Source organism: Psammomys obesus, unplaced genomic scaffold (genome assembly GCF_907164565.1).
Source record: "Psammomys obesus unplaced genomic scaffold, mPsaObe1.curated_primary_1811, whole genome shotgun sequence".
NCBI lineage: Eukaryota > Metazoa > Chordata > Mammalia > Rodentia > Muridae > Psammomys > Psammomys obesus.
The window spans coordinates 5586344-5601815 of NW_026589447.1; the positions used below are offsets into that span (position 1 = coordinate 5586344).

The 15472-nt window shown below is 38.8% G+C and overlaps 1 long non-coding RNA gene across 1 annotated transcript; it reads right to left on the bottom strand.

Moving 5' to 3' along the window:
- Nucleotides 1-1863: 1863 nt before the first annotated feature.
- LOC129675051 (uncharacterized) lies at nt 1864-5624 on the bottom strand. Its single transcript, XR_008719866.1, has 3 exons — nt 5577-5624; nt 4294-4378; nt 1864-2397 (listed from the first exon to the last, which is right to left on the bottom strand). It is a non-coding gene; the product is annotated as an uncharacterized LOC129675051 (long non-coding RNA).
- Between the last annotated feature and the right edge of the window lie 9848 nt (nt 5625-15472).

A 15472-nucleotide genomic window follows, 5' to 3' on the forward strand; every position in this document is an offset into this window, starting at 1 on the left:
CTTCTGATTGAAACTCCCATGTAAAGAAATTGTTTTTGGTCAGGATTGTACTTCTTCCTTCCCCTTGTGTATATCATGACAAATCAACTTTCTTACTTTTCATGAAAACAACCATGTTGCCTATGTTTCCTGTATATGCACGGGATCAGATTAAGTTTCATCAAGAGCTACTCCCACCTTGAGATGATTGCAAAATAAATCAAAATAGTAAATGAAAATTAATAAATTAATAAGAGTCTTCTCCATTTCATCCCCACTGATGCTGCTAAATCCATGATCCAAACCTCAACATTTTCTTCTTTTCCAAATGCTAGCTACACATAATCAGTGAGAGAGACAACTTCTCCATCTCACTTACAAGCCTCCACAGCATGGACCCTACACAGTAGAAACCTCAGCTTCCTTCATGAAACAGCTCTGAGTCCAGCTTCCCAAGCTTTTGAAGATGTCAGTTATGCTATTTTCCTTTAAAAACATAAATCCCTGTTCTTAGGGTGGGAATTTTTATTGAAATTTCCGTAGTAAAATGGATCATAATTTCAGTGAAGCCCTTTCACAGGAACTACCAGGGATATCTCCTATTCTTTCATCTGAAAAAGTCTAAATATTATTTATCTGAACATTCACATATAACAAGTTGATAAAGAATAAAGAAAATTGGGAGAGAAATGATGACTTGTCAAAAGTAACAGAGATCAAGAGAATGGCAGAATAAAGACTGAAAGTCAAACCCGTGAATTTTCAGCAGTGTGTATACATTGCTGCAGACATTTCTGAAGATGGTCTTTACCCCTAAACTACTACTTATCTGTGCATGATAAGCCAGATAGTTAGTATATAGAGATGCAACCCTCCACCCATTCTAAACAAATCTAGGGTGACGATATGGATCTTGTCATGCAGGTGCCTGGTTGGTGAGTAGAAAGTTAAAGAGGAAAAGGTATCTCCAGAATAGGGAGAGAGTATGGAATTCCTTTAGAGAACCTTCTCAAAATATATGTCATTAAATGTTAGACTCAGGAGAGAGATTGAAAATGTTTCATTCCATAGTTCTGTATTAGAAGTTCATCCCAGTGCAGTATTAGAATATTAAAGGCTCAGAAAATTCTTTTAAAAAGCCCTGTGTAAACAATTCCCAAATTTCTTTTCCTTCTGAATCTATTTTTTTTTCCTTTTTGCTCTTCTTTCTCAGCACTGACGTATTTCTCAGAAAAAAAAAATTCCTTTTAGTTACCACCTTGTATACACTACAGCACTGGAATGCCAACAGCTTGATGTTTTTTCAAAAGAACCTGGGTGGCAGTTGACCCACATACCCAAAGGTTATGGACTAGTAGAACATCAAAGAATTAGTAAACATTTATTAAATAATTAAAATATTGGACAGTGGTAGGAGAAACAGCAATCTAGTAAATATAATATGCTCTAGACTCTTATACTATAACGAGGAATTCAAGAATATACCTTAGAAAAATTCAGTGACAACTTACGATATATTGGGTGGTAGGGCACATACCAGTGTGTGTCCAGCCAAGGAGTAAAGAAAAATTATAGATTGACTTTCAAAAGTACCCAGAGAGATTAGAATTTGTTGGAGTCTGAAAGTCCAGGGAAGAACTGGGTATACAAAAAAAAAAAAAAAAAAAAATAGAAAGGATGTTTTTTTTGCTGTTGTTGTTTTTTAATGTGCTGTAAGTTAACTTTATTTATTTATTTATTTTTAATTTTTTATTAATTACACTTTATTCATTTTGTATCCCCCCATAAGCCCCTCCCTCCTCCCCTCCCGATCCCACCCTCCCTCCCCTTTCTGCATGCAAAAGGAGGAGAAAACCAAAGAGGAAAAGAGAAGATGTAGGAAAAGTCAAGATATGCTCCAAAGGCAAGAAAGTGGATTTTTGTGTCCTACAGTCTCGTAAAATTTATGATGGTTGTATGAAAATTCTGGTGTCTTGGCTGTAAGGAGAACATGAATAAAGACATTAATAATAAATAAAATAGCACTTCCCTCCTGGTTTCCCTTATGTATTTTCAAGACCATTGTGAATTCCATGGCATTCTTACAATGTACATTGATGCATCCCAGACTTGTAGGCCCCAAAGCTGCATCGTTCTTACTCTGGTGTCCTCTGATGAAATGTTATAGTTCCCTCAAAGCCATAGAGTAACTTGAGAGAGCTTGGTATTTTGTAAGCATTTATATATAGCCAGAAGGCTATCTGCTCTTTCCTGGGCCTGGAGCTGATTAGCATGAGCCACACTTGGGGTATTTGACAAACTGACACTCTACCACACAGAGTGTCCAACTCAGCTTGTCAAATACACGGAGCGTGACACTGCAGAAGGCCATGTCAGGAGATTCCACTGGGCAGCAAGAAGATTTTGGAATATGGTCACCTAGAAAGAGAGAAAATAAGGTGACTAAGTCTTACCCTGAGCAAATGATAGAAGCTGACGTGACTGGATAAACACCAAAATTGGGAAGTGAGCAAAACAGGCCTTAGGCTCCAAACCTAAGATCCTCAAACCAGAGATCCTCAGTGTTTGTCGAGAGACTCTTGTGACCCAAACCTCAATTAATGCTTCTATTCAGCAGAAATAAGACAGCTTGTTCATCATCCTGCCTCCATGATTTGAAAGGCAATATTCATGTTCCTTCCTCCTATCATGGTCTTTTTCACTGTTTTCAGTATCCCATTATGTACCTAGACTTTGAGTTTAAAAACTGGGCTTGAATTCTAGCTCTGCCACTAACTATCTGGATCTCTTAAATAAATGACTTTATGTCCCTGACTCTTAGATGTTTATAACCACAAAAATGTACATAAAGTCATTGTGAGAATATGTGATAATGCATATAAAGCCATTAATTAAGTTTCTGTTATGTAACAAATTCTCAGAAATTGCAGCTATAGCCAGTATGCTAGTACATGCATAAATACAAGCTTTCATAGACAGAGGTAGAAGAACTTCAGGTTGAAAGCTAACCTTGGCTATGTATTATGAACCTTTCTCAAACAAAAAAGAAAATATTAAGTCATAGGAATAAAAATTTAGTGGCAGAGCACTTGCCTAACATGTAGAAAACTTTGTGTTTGACACCTCTTTACAGAAAAAAAAAGTGACTAAAGAATTAGTACTATTAAAATGCTCTTATAAGTCATCTTGTTTTATTTGTTCAAGATTATAAATGAGAAAATGAAGTCTAATGTTTGGGGAAAGACTTGCTAAAGGTCATATAATAAGTTGTTTACAGCTTTGGGGTTATATCATACATCATCTCCTTGTGTCTCTTGGCTCTCCTCACTATCACTTTTTCCTATCTGACTTTTATAACCCCCTGCAAAAAGAGAGAGGAAAAGCAACAAAGAGCAAAACGGGCAGTGGATTTTGCAGGTCAGTACTAGGATTTTTGAACTCAAAGCCACCAGGAGAGTAAGCCATCACAGCTGCCAGAAGAGCCAAACCATCTCAACTTCTTTGAGATTTCCTCTAACATCATGATATTATTACTCAAAATGCCAGTATATTTTTTGTCCTGCCCATGTCTAAATGTAGGTTTTAAAAAAACAGTAGATGATCTGCATTAGGCACTAGGACAAAAAGTGGCAAATATCTCAAGACTGCTAGGAAAGGAAAACTTCTTATACAGTGTTTCAGTAAGAATTTCCTGTTTTTTTGTTTTTTGTTTTTTTTTTCCTAAACTCTTAGTTGAATATGTGGCTAACACATCACTCTAATTTGATGTTTGGGATAACTTAAAAGCTAAAGATTAAAATCGTCTTTCCTAGTCCATAACTTTTCTCACTGTCTCTCTATCCAGCCTACATCTCCCAGAAATGTGGCTCTCTGACTTTAATCCAGTATAAAGTATCAGACAAAATTGGATACTGATATGTACCTAGCCAATAGCAACTGGGACAGGTTATTCTCATCTAAAATTGTCTTCTCTAGAAATGCAGGCAGAAGTCTTATATAGAGAGGTGTTTGTAAAATTGTTTGATGAGATTTCTAGAGCTTTCAAATAAAGGTGTTTAAAAAGATCTTACTCTGGAGCTTGTAAAAGCCAAAGAAACTGATTAAAAGAGAAAGGAGTAATTAACTGTTGGGTTTATTTTTCTGTCATCATCTCCCCTTTTCATCACCTTCTCTAAGAAGAGATGAGTGCTCTACAAGTATCCATAGCCTCCTGAATGCCCCAGAAGAACTCATACACCCCAGGAAGCCTGGGAAAAAAAAGCTATGAAAGGGACTAAAGAGTCTTAGCGCACTGAATTAAAATATTATAAATACTGTTTTCCAGGGTTGATGGAAGGAGTCAGTCATTAAGCTGGTTGTAGGCCATTTTCATTTTCACTCTTGATGTTCCAGCTCACACCTGTTCGAAGGAATACATAGAAGAAAAGCAAATTTAGTTAAGAAAATTTAGTCAGACCCATAGAATGAAGAGATAGATGACTATGTCGGGTGATAGTTGAAGGTTTCTTAAACTCCTCTATTTGTCATTTATCTGATTTTAAATAGCATCATTTATTCCTATAACACTGGAAAAATATTCCTTTCGGTAGCTCCACAAAGCTGTTCTCAATGAGACTAGGAGGGGGTCACTCTCCATGAAGGAAACTGAAAGGCATAAGCTTGGTAAAAAAGGTATAAGTTTTTCACTAAAAATCTGTAAATGTCCAGAATAAGCCACATAGCAAGAAATATACTGGTGAAAAAGAAGTACTGAGGAGCATGCCCAAATACCCGTATTTTTTCCAATATAAGCAGAGCCACCTACTTCAATTGCACATCACTTCTTACTTTTTAGTGTCTTAGTCCCACGGTAAAGCAAAAAGAACACCAGGTTGGGATTAGACTTAGCTGTGCTATCAATTTCTGTGTGGCCTTCGGCAATTACCTTTTCTTCTCTCTGGACCTCTATTCCTCACCTATAAATTTGTTCTGTTTTTACTTCCAAACTTCTTTCCCCGTGACTTTTAAATTATGAAATTGGAGTAGTGGCATATAAAACTAGAAAAGAAACAAGCATTCATCTCTCTGTCATACTTTTCAGATCAGCAGCAGTTCTCCAGGGTGTGTTCATCACTGCCTGGAGGTATGCATTCAAACATTAGTCTCATCTCCTTTCTCAACAGAGGGCTGAAAACCTTCAAAATAAGAGATACAGAGACTAAGACATTAAACAGTATCTCATCTTTGTCATCTTTTTTGCAAAAAAGACTCAAATATTGAGTCCTAGACTGCAGAAACAACTCACCCAAAGAAAAGTGACAGATAAAAGACAGAATTTTTTAAAATTCTATTCAGAACTCTTAACTCCTAGCTCTGAAGAACATTTAACTTCTACATGACTATCTTCTAAAAGACCATCATTTGTTAGAAATTATCAAGTATTTATCTTTTCTCTGCTATCACAGGCTGTAGAATAGAAAGCCAATAGAAAATTTTACCTGTCTTATCTTTGACCCTTCATCTCTAACTAGGATCTGAGAGTCAGTTAAGCATATCCAGACCACTGTTATGGGTACTGTCTTAGCATGGGAATCTAAGAGAACAAATGAATGCTATACCTGTCATTGAAGTGGTGCCTTTCTCTGGGATGGGATATAGGTTCTGAGCAGAACTATAGAGCCCAGGGAAAGCCGAGCTTTATGTTTTTAGCAGGAAGGTCACATGTTCTGAAGGATTCTTAGTGTCATGAGGGGGAAACAGAAATGAGGAAGATAAAGTTGAGGGTAACCAACGGAAATCTGGGTACAAGATGACAAAACACAGCTATTGTGAAAGGAGTAGTTGCTAACACAGCAACAGCCCCTACTGCTCTGTCTCCACCCATTCTCAAGCAATCTCCAAAGACACTGGCTTCCCATGCTACAGAAAGGGAAAGCAGGAAGTTACAAGTTGCCTTTAAGTTCGGCCCATGAGACAAGGAGCAACTACTCCTTATTACTCCATATTTGAGGATTCCTTAGAGTAACTGAGGGAATCCTCAAATATCATAGCTATGATAGTATCTAATGAAAATCTATTGACAAAATGTAAAACTTGAAGCAAATTTGTAGCAAGTCTGAAACTTGATACCATATCATTTCCATCACACCTACTTAAATCATATTCTATGAGAATGCCTTCTCTCCTGATGTACAGAAACAGCTACATAATTTACAAGGCCTACCACAAAATAAATGTTATAAATTCACCCCCACCCCATTTTAAAGAAAAGTTACTTCTCTTGGGGTATGACCATTCTTTCCATGATTCTAGATCTCCTGCTATACAAAAATTTAAGAAGATTAACAAATAGAAAATATAGAAACTTTTGGCTCTTTGTCTCCAGAAGTGGCAACACCCACTTGCTCCATCTTCACAATAGCACCTTTGTAGAAGTAGAGACCAGGTCTCAGCTGGCTGGGGTCCAGTGCATGCTCCAGTACATCACAAAGGGCAAGTTCTCCTGAGAAGCTAACACCTACTGGGCAGTCTTGTAAATCATATAGTTTAAGATGTCTCCACTGTGGAAATAAGTGAACCCAACATCAGGGTTGAACCTCATCACAACCTGGAATGTCTTTCCAGTGTGCAGCTTGATCTGAAATTCAGGCATGGATTGAAGAATGTTGATAGTGTATTGTTTCCTCCTTGTGAGTCTCAGAGAGTTTGCATTCTCACCAGGGATACTGCAAGGGGGACAAGATACATTCTGACCAAGTTGCTGCAGTGAATATGCGGCAAGTCTCTGCCATACACTGTAAATGAAACGGTTTGTCTAAGCAAACAACACTAGGAAATAATGGTGAAGGTAGAATTTACATATAATTATTGCTCCATATGTTAGGATGTTTTTAGATTTATTTTATTAATCACAAAGAAAGAAAGAAAAAAACAGTAGCTAAAATAAAATAAAAGATAATTCTACATCCCTAAGTCAATGTGACTTTGAGGATAAGAAAGGGAACCAAAGAGTTTAGGAAGACAGAGAGTTAGTTGTATGTTAAAGCCTACTGTTTACGGTCCCTGGGAAGTCTTCATTTACACCTAAACTGATGATGGATTTTCATCTAGGGCCTTCCACCTTGAATTCTAACAATACAGGCAATAAAGAATGGTAGCAGTTTCCAAATCTAGTTGAAATAGATTTAAATAGATGCAGTACTCAGGTTATAACTTTCAGGTTAAACTAGTGAAAATTAGGCCCTGGGAAATATCCAAAAATTGGAAATAATCTATTCATGGCATATACAATTTTGTAGGTTCAGACTCACCCCAAAAGAGCCCATGTTGAGAGCTGAGAGTGTGAGGACCTTGTCTCAACTTGGTTGCTTCTCTAAACAGCATAGTTGGGAATCATTGTTCTCAGTCTCTCCAACCCAAACATTCCATGTTTCTTTTATTAATGGCCATCCCTGATCCTTCTTCCATATTCTGTGTTCTCTTGAGATTATGGGGCCTATGCTTCTGAGGAGAGCCCAGAACAAAGATCTATTCGCATTAATGCTGTTTTGCAAATAACTACCTTCCACCAAAATAATTTGTTAGCTTGGGCCCTAAGACCAACATCTCCAGATTTGGATTTTAGAAAGATTTTATTCCTCTTTCTTTGGGGTTTCTGACTAAAGCTTTGAAAAGAAACAAGGCAGTAAGCATTTTTAAAACTAAGACACTATGTTCTCTCAAGTAACTCTGAAAAATGTAATTCAGTAACTTGTTTCTTTTGGATTCCCTTAGTTAAGGTATTTTAGTGGTTCTTTTGTCTTTTTTTTTTTTTTGTGGTGTTGGGATTAATAACATGCCTTCTCACGTGCCAGAAAAGTACTCAAAATGTTTCATATGCATTCTCAGGCATCTTGGCTGACTTTTATACAAGAATCTTCCAGAGACAATGGCTCCACTAAAGGAATAATTAATGGTGCCCATTTTCAGCAGGATAGAAGGTCCATGAAAGAGACTATTAGGGACTAATAGGTTAAAAAAAATGAAACCCATGTTTGAAGAGAATTTAAAGTAGAAAAAAAAGGGTACTGAGTGCCCGAGAGTTCCTGTTTAACCCACAAGCACAAAACATGTTGGTAAGAGCCAAAATTGGAACAACAGCACAAAGTGACTGTTTATTTTCTTTTTATTTTTTGAGACAAAGTCTGCCTTTAAATCCCAGGCTTTCAAGACCTTTCTCAGACTAGCCTCAAATTCAAATGGAAATAATCTCCCTGCCTCAGCCACACAAGTGCTATGATTATTTTTATGTGTCACCACATCCAGTGAAGTGGGTCTCTTTTTATTATGTCTGTTGTCCACACTTTTTCAGAGCAATGAAATGTCAAACAGATTCATGTTTGAAATGTTTTCTTCCATGATTGTGTTTCAGAAGATAAGAAGATGAGGAAAAAGAGAAGAGAGTAAGAAGGAGAAGTTTTAGGCAGTGACAGGGACTCACTCTGTATGTAAGTTTATTTATTCACTCAGTGCTAGATCAGAAGAAAGAACAATGAGACAGAGTCCTTCAGCTCAGCTCTATGATTCAATAACTATGTGACCTTAAATAAGTATGAAGTAGCTGAGCTTCAATCAGCACAGCAAATTCAAGGATTTTCAGACAATAGAAAGGGGAAACAGAAATGTATGAAAGAAACTGTAATAGTCTACAGAACATGACAAATAATTTGATAATGTTATGAAGTAGCATCAGAAGTATAGATTAAAATACATAATTCTTTCAGGATAAGGGAAAAGGAGTTGATAGATTAGAAAAATTCTCAGAAGAGTAAGATTTTTATCTATGCCTTAAAAGATAGAGATAAAAATGATGCTGTTTGTCACTAGAAAGTCTTCTTTAATTACCTCTAGCAAAATCAGTTGTTGTCTACACTGCCCTTGTGTATCTATTTCTATTAGGAACCCAAAGCAAGCACTACTTTTAATCTTTACTTTCTTCCCAAAGCAAGGGAGCTAAAAGGTTTCCCCAGAACTATCAAGTGACTAAATGAATGACTAAGTGCATAAGCAAATGAGGAAGACCTCCTAGCATTAAGTCTCCAAGGTCCTTAACTTGTATATTTCTATGTGAGAACCAGGAAAGCACCTCTTTTAGCCCAAAGACAATTGCAAAGTTATGGCCACTTCCTGTGCAAGAGATGAATGATGTCCACACACTCCACCCCTCCTTAATTATTGCTGCACACAGGATTGCACTGGGCTTCCTGTGAGAGGAAACCTACAGGCTTATGCAATGTGTATGGCACACTCAGATGAAAATTAAATAACTTACAGACCTGAGTCTGGGGACAGAAGTTTCACTGAGGATCCATACACAGCCAATGATACCAATAGAATAAATATCAGGATATAACTCAACAACAGCTGACATTGATTTTTAAAAGTTGTTCAAACATTTACTGCATGCAAAGTTCTACAGTTAGTATCAAGGGAAAAATACAGCAGAAATAAGCAGTAATTTACTAGAAATGTATAAAGTAAGCTGCAATATGTTTATAACCACACCTCTTTTAAGTTTTGGAGACAGGGTTTCTCTGTGAAGCCCTGGCTGTCCTGAAACTTTTTCTATAGACCAGCCTGGCCTTGAACTCAGAGATCCTTCTGCCTCTTCCTCTTGTGAGCTGGGATTAAAAGTGTGCACCACAGGCTTGCTGTAAACCAATCCGAAAGAGGCATGTTCTGAATTGAGGTAACCTCTTCCAATATAAATCTATCTTGTGTTATATTGACACAAAAACTAGTTAGCACATTTGACCCTCTGTCAACATTATACATAAACACATTATTGATAAACCATAACCTTTACATTCTTGTTCATCCCCCAAGATCTCATATTTAATATTAATATCACAACACAAAATATTTTAGTAGTTTGAAGTTATATAACCTGTACAAATTCAAATACCTCAAAAGTTCAATCTCAAAAAAAAAAGTTCGATCCCTAGTCTAAGATACATTTTTTTAAAGTTCGGTTAATGTTTTTCCTTCTTCGTTTTGGTGTGCTTTGGTTTTCAGATAGTCTCACATGGCCCAGACTAGGCTCAAACTTGTTGTGTACCTGAGGATGACTTTGATTTCCTTACCTCTTCCCTCCTCCTCTCAAGTGCTGGGATCCTGGGTGTGTATCTCACACCCATGTATTTTGTTGAAGACCATTCACTTAGTATATGCATGTCAATCCACCTCACGTTGTAAATGACTGTCTTGCATTCCATTGTCTTTATACATCATAATTAAACTAATTCCATACCAAAAGAAAAATTCAATCTCTCTAAATTATCCAATGTCTCCTTCTAATTTCAGACCTTTCCAAAACTATATGAAGTCTCTAAAATATTCAAAGTCTCTCTAAAACTCAAAAGTCTCTCAACTGTGGTTTCCTGTAAGAGCAAAATAAGTTCAAAATATTTACTCCAAGAAGGAAAACCAGGACAGAGGTACAAAAGGAACAAAGCAAAACCAAACTCTACCACAGTAAATACTCAGTGTCCAAGGTCTGGGATTCACTCGTGGCCTTCTGGGCTCCTCCAAAGGGCTTAGGCAGAGAGTCACCAGAGCACACCCAGCTTCTCTCCTAGGCTCAAATCAGCTCTATCTTATAAATGATGTTGCCTTTGAAGCTCATCCCATGGTATTCTTACCTCCAAAGTCCCTAACTTCAATTAGGCTGAAGCTTCATGAGAAACCTCTCCTCAGCTCTCTTAATTCTAACATTGCCACATGATACATAACCTCAGCTTCTCTCCATGACCCTTTTAATCCTAGGCCAAATAAAGCTATTTTTTTTTTACTGCAAATAAAGCTACATTTGTTTACCAATGGTTTCTCCTGGAATCTTTTCATGGACTCCAAACCCACCCCAAACTACCAAGCTTCAACTGCTCTCTATGACCCCTTCATAACTGAAACAATAGTGATTCTTACACTATCAAGTTTGGCTGCCATCACAACATACAGATTTGGCCATAACTGGAACACAGCTTCTGTGTGCTAACTCTGAGGAAACACTTTCCAGAAGGCTTTATCTTGATGATGCTGGTCTGTTCCTGATTTTTTTAGTCCCACCTGACCAGTGTCAATTGTCCCAGTAAAGCAGAGGTTTTGCTTTAGGAATTCATAAGTCAAAAGCCCCAAAAGAGTCTTTAAGGGACTCTCAAAACTTCCCTCTGAGGCGCAAGTACACAAAAAGGACATTTGCTCAACCATGTTTGTAGCAGCTTTATTTGTAATAGCCAGAAGCTGGAAACAACCCAGATGCCCCTCAACTGAAGAATGGATGCAGAAACTGTGGTACATCTATACAATGGAGTATTACTCAGCAATGAAAAATAAGGAAATCATGAAATTTGCAGGTAAATGGTGGGACCTGGAAAGGATCATCCTGAGTGAGTTGTCCCAGAAGCAAAAAGACACGCATGGAATATACTCACTCATATAAACATACAACATAGAATAAACCCACTAAAATCTGTACATCTAAACAAACTAAGCAAAAGAGAGGACCCTAACTAAAATGTTCAATCCCCATCCTGAAAGGCAAAGAGGATGGACATCAGAAGAAAAAGAAAATAGGAAACAACCTCGGAACTTGCTACAGAGGGCCTCTGAAAGCCAGAAGAAAACAGGAAACAACCTTGAAACCTGCCACAGAGGGCCTCTGAAAGCTTCTGCAGTATAGACTGTCAAAGCAGATGCTGAGCCTGATGGACAACTGATGGGCAGAGTGAATGGAATTCTATGTAAGAAGTGGGAAATAGTAAGAGCTGGAGGGGACGGGAACTCCACAAGGAGAGCAACAGAACAAGATAATTTGAACACAGGGAACTTCCCAGAGACTCATACTCCAACCAAGGACTATTCGTGGAGATGACCTGGAACCCCTGCACAGGTGTAGCCCATGGCAGTTCAGTGTCCAAGTGGGTTCCATAGTAATGGGAAGAGGGACTGCCTCTGACATAATCTGATTGGCCTGCTCATTGATCACTTCCCCCTGAGGGGGGAGCAGCCTTACCAGGCCACAGAAGGGGACAATGCAGCCACTTTTGAAGAGAACTGATAGACTAAGATCAGAAGGAAGGAGAGGAGGACCTCCCCTATCAGTGGACTTGGGGAGTGGCATGCATGCAGAAAGGGGAGGGAGGGTGGGATAGGGAGGGGAGGAGGGAGGGGCTTATGGGGAGATACAAAATGAATAAAGTGTAATTAATAAAAAATTAAAAAAAAAAACTTCCCTCTGGAACTTCATAAGCCAGACCTCCATCTGCACTGCTCTCAGCATGTTTATTTTCCAAGCTCACACAGAACAGCCCACTGAGCACTGATCACTCAAAAGGTTTTCAAGTACAAAGTCTGAAAAATAATATTTTCCACACTACATGGTCAGGTGTATCACAACAATACCCCTGTAATATGATTAATACTGTTACTACTACTACTACTACTACTACTACTACTAATAATAATAATAATAATAATAATAATAATAATAATAAGCAAGTGAGGCATTTTCTTGATTAATTTTTGATGTGGGAGGAGCTAGCTCTCTGAGGACAATGATATTCCCTGGGGTTGATCCTGGGTTCTACAAGAAAACAGTCTGGGTAGGAATCCAAGATGGTTGAAGAGCAAGACAGCAGTCACTACACAGTGACCAACAGACAGAACTGTGAGCCTTTAACACCAGCTAATTTGTTTCCCAGGTGAGAGAAAACCCCAGGGTTTTGGAAGCAATCGGGTCTATTCTCAGGTCACCAAGCTAAACCCCAGAAGAATTCCCGGGTCCCGGTAGGCACACAGTCCCCAGACCAGAGCCACAAGCCTGTGTGCTCTGATCACTATCCCAGACTGAAATGCGGGCCCCACAACACCGGATACTGGGTTTTCCAATAGAAGGAAAACCCCACAGTGAAGGAAGAACTCGGGACCAACTGACTGACCTCAGGTCACCCAGACCTAAAAGAGGTCCCCATCTCTTATAGGTGCTCAGCTGCCAGCCCAGAACCACAGGCCTGCTTGCCAAACTCACTGTCCCAGACAGAACTGTGTGCCCCAAATACCAGAGACTGGATTTCCCTTTTGGAAGAATATCCCACCCCACAGTGAAGGAAACATCAGGTCTGACCTTAGGGCACCCAGATGAACCCGACCCCACCACCAAGAAAAATTCTCAGATTCCTGCAGGCTCCCAGTCGCCAGCACAGAGCCAATCACCTGCACCTGTTTGCTCTGCTCACCATCCCAGACTGAACTGTAGTCCCCAAAACATTACAGGCTGGGTCTCCCTGGTGGGAGGAAACACCACACTGAAGTAAACATCAAGTCTGACCTCAGGACACCCAGCTAATCCTCAGAAAAGTTCCTGCATTCCCGCAGGCTCCAGGCTCTAGCCTCCTGCCACACTCCTGAGTGTTGTGCTCACCTGTCACTGATTACTGCTTGGGTACTGCGGCACAGAGTTCCAACCTCAGACCTATAGAAGCCTGGGAACCACGGGATCAGCCCCCAGATACTGCTCAAAGGTGCAAACTCTCTCCCTAGCTAAACTGACCAAACCATAGGTCTCCCTGGATCTTCAAGAAGACTACGCTCAACAAACACAGTGTAAGAGCAGCAGCAGCAGCAGCAGCAGCAGCAGAAGGAGCTCAAAAATTCAGAGCAAGAAACCCAGTGACAGGGCAGCTGTCTCCAGGACTGCTCCTGGTGAAAGGAGACGCCCCCTTGACTACAAACAACCCAAGTTACCCCACAGGTCCCTATACCTGACATGAGCTGTGGTAATTTCCTGAAAGTACTGGCCATTCAGTGACCACACCCAAAAAGGTGAGAAGGGCTCCTTCAGGAGCAACTATCTTCCTGCCAAAGAAATTCTCCACTCACCCCAGGACTCCAGCAGGCACCAGAAAATAACAGCCAATACCTGAGACTGCCAGATGAGTAGAGGCCAGCGTAAGACCACAACCAAGAAAAGCAAAAGCAACATGGCATCCCCAAAACCCAGTAATCTAGGGGCAAGTGTCCTGGATCCTAACATTAGTGAAATACAAGAAGATGATCTTACATCTATGCTTATGAAGAGGATAATGGAGGAAACAAATAAAATGCATGAAGAAATAGAAGAAGATAAAATCAAACAGATTAAGGCCATCTGTAAAGAAATAGAGGAAGATAAATACAAACAGAGTATGGCCATCCATTAAGAAATGCAGGAAGATGCATCCAAATAGTTTGTGGCCTTTACAGAGAAAATAATTAATAACTGAAAGAAATAAAAGAAACAGAGGAATGTTCAAACAAACAGGTTAAGGAATTGAAAGAAAAACAGGAAATACAGTCAGACTGGTGAAGGAAATCAAGAAAACAGTTCAAGATCAGAAGATAGAATTGGAAAAATTAAAGATAATACAAACAGAGGAAATCATGGAGAGGATGAACTTAGGGAAGAAAACAGGAACTACAGAGGTTCAGCATAACTAACAGACTACAAGAAATGGAAGAAAGAATCTCAGGTGTGGAAGATACAGTGGAAGAAATCGATGTATCCATAAAAGAAAATGCTAAATCTAAAAAATTCCTGACAGAAGCCATTCAAGAAATCTAAGAAAACATGAAAAGACAAAATTAAGAATAACAGAAATAGAGGAAAAAGAAGATTAAGGCCCAGAAAATATTTTCAACAAAATCATAGAAGAAAATTTACCCAACTTAAAGGAGAGGCCTATAAAGCATACAAGCAATCCATCAAAGTAATCCACCATATAAAAACCTGAAAGAAAAAAAAAATCACATCATCATCTTCTTAGATGCTGAAAAAGCATTTAATAAAATCCAACACACTTTCATATTTAAAGTCCTGGCGAGATCAGGGATACAAGGCACATACCTAAACATAGTAAAGGTAATATACAACAAGGCTATAGCCAACATCAAACTAAACTGAGACAAACTTTAATCAAACCCACTGAAATCAAAAGCAATAAAAACTGTATGGTACTGACATAGAAACAGATTAATAGATCAATGGAATCAAATAGAAGACCCAGAAATAAACCCACAAACCTTTGAACACCTTGATTTTTGACAAAGATTTCAAAACCACACAATGGAGAAAATAAAGCACCTTCAACAAATGGTGCTGGTCTAACTGGATATCTACATGTAGATAAAATGCAAATAGATCCATATTTATCACTGCCCTTCACAAAACTAAAGCACAAGTGGATCAAAGACTTCAACATAAAACCAGACACACTAAAGCTTTTAGAAGAAAAAGTGGGGAAGAACCCTGAACTCATTGGCACAGGAGACAACTTCCTGAACAGAACACCAACAGCACAGGCTCTAAGAGCAACAATTGATAAATGGGACCTCATGAAACTGAAAAGCTTCTGTAAAGCAAAGGACACAGTCATCAAAACAAAACAACCGCGTACAGATTGGTAAAGGATCTTCACCAACCCTATATATGACAGAGGGCTTA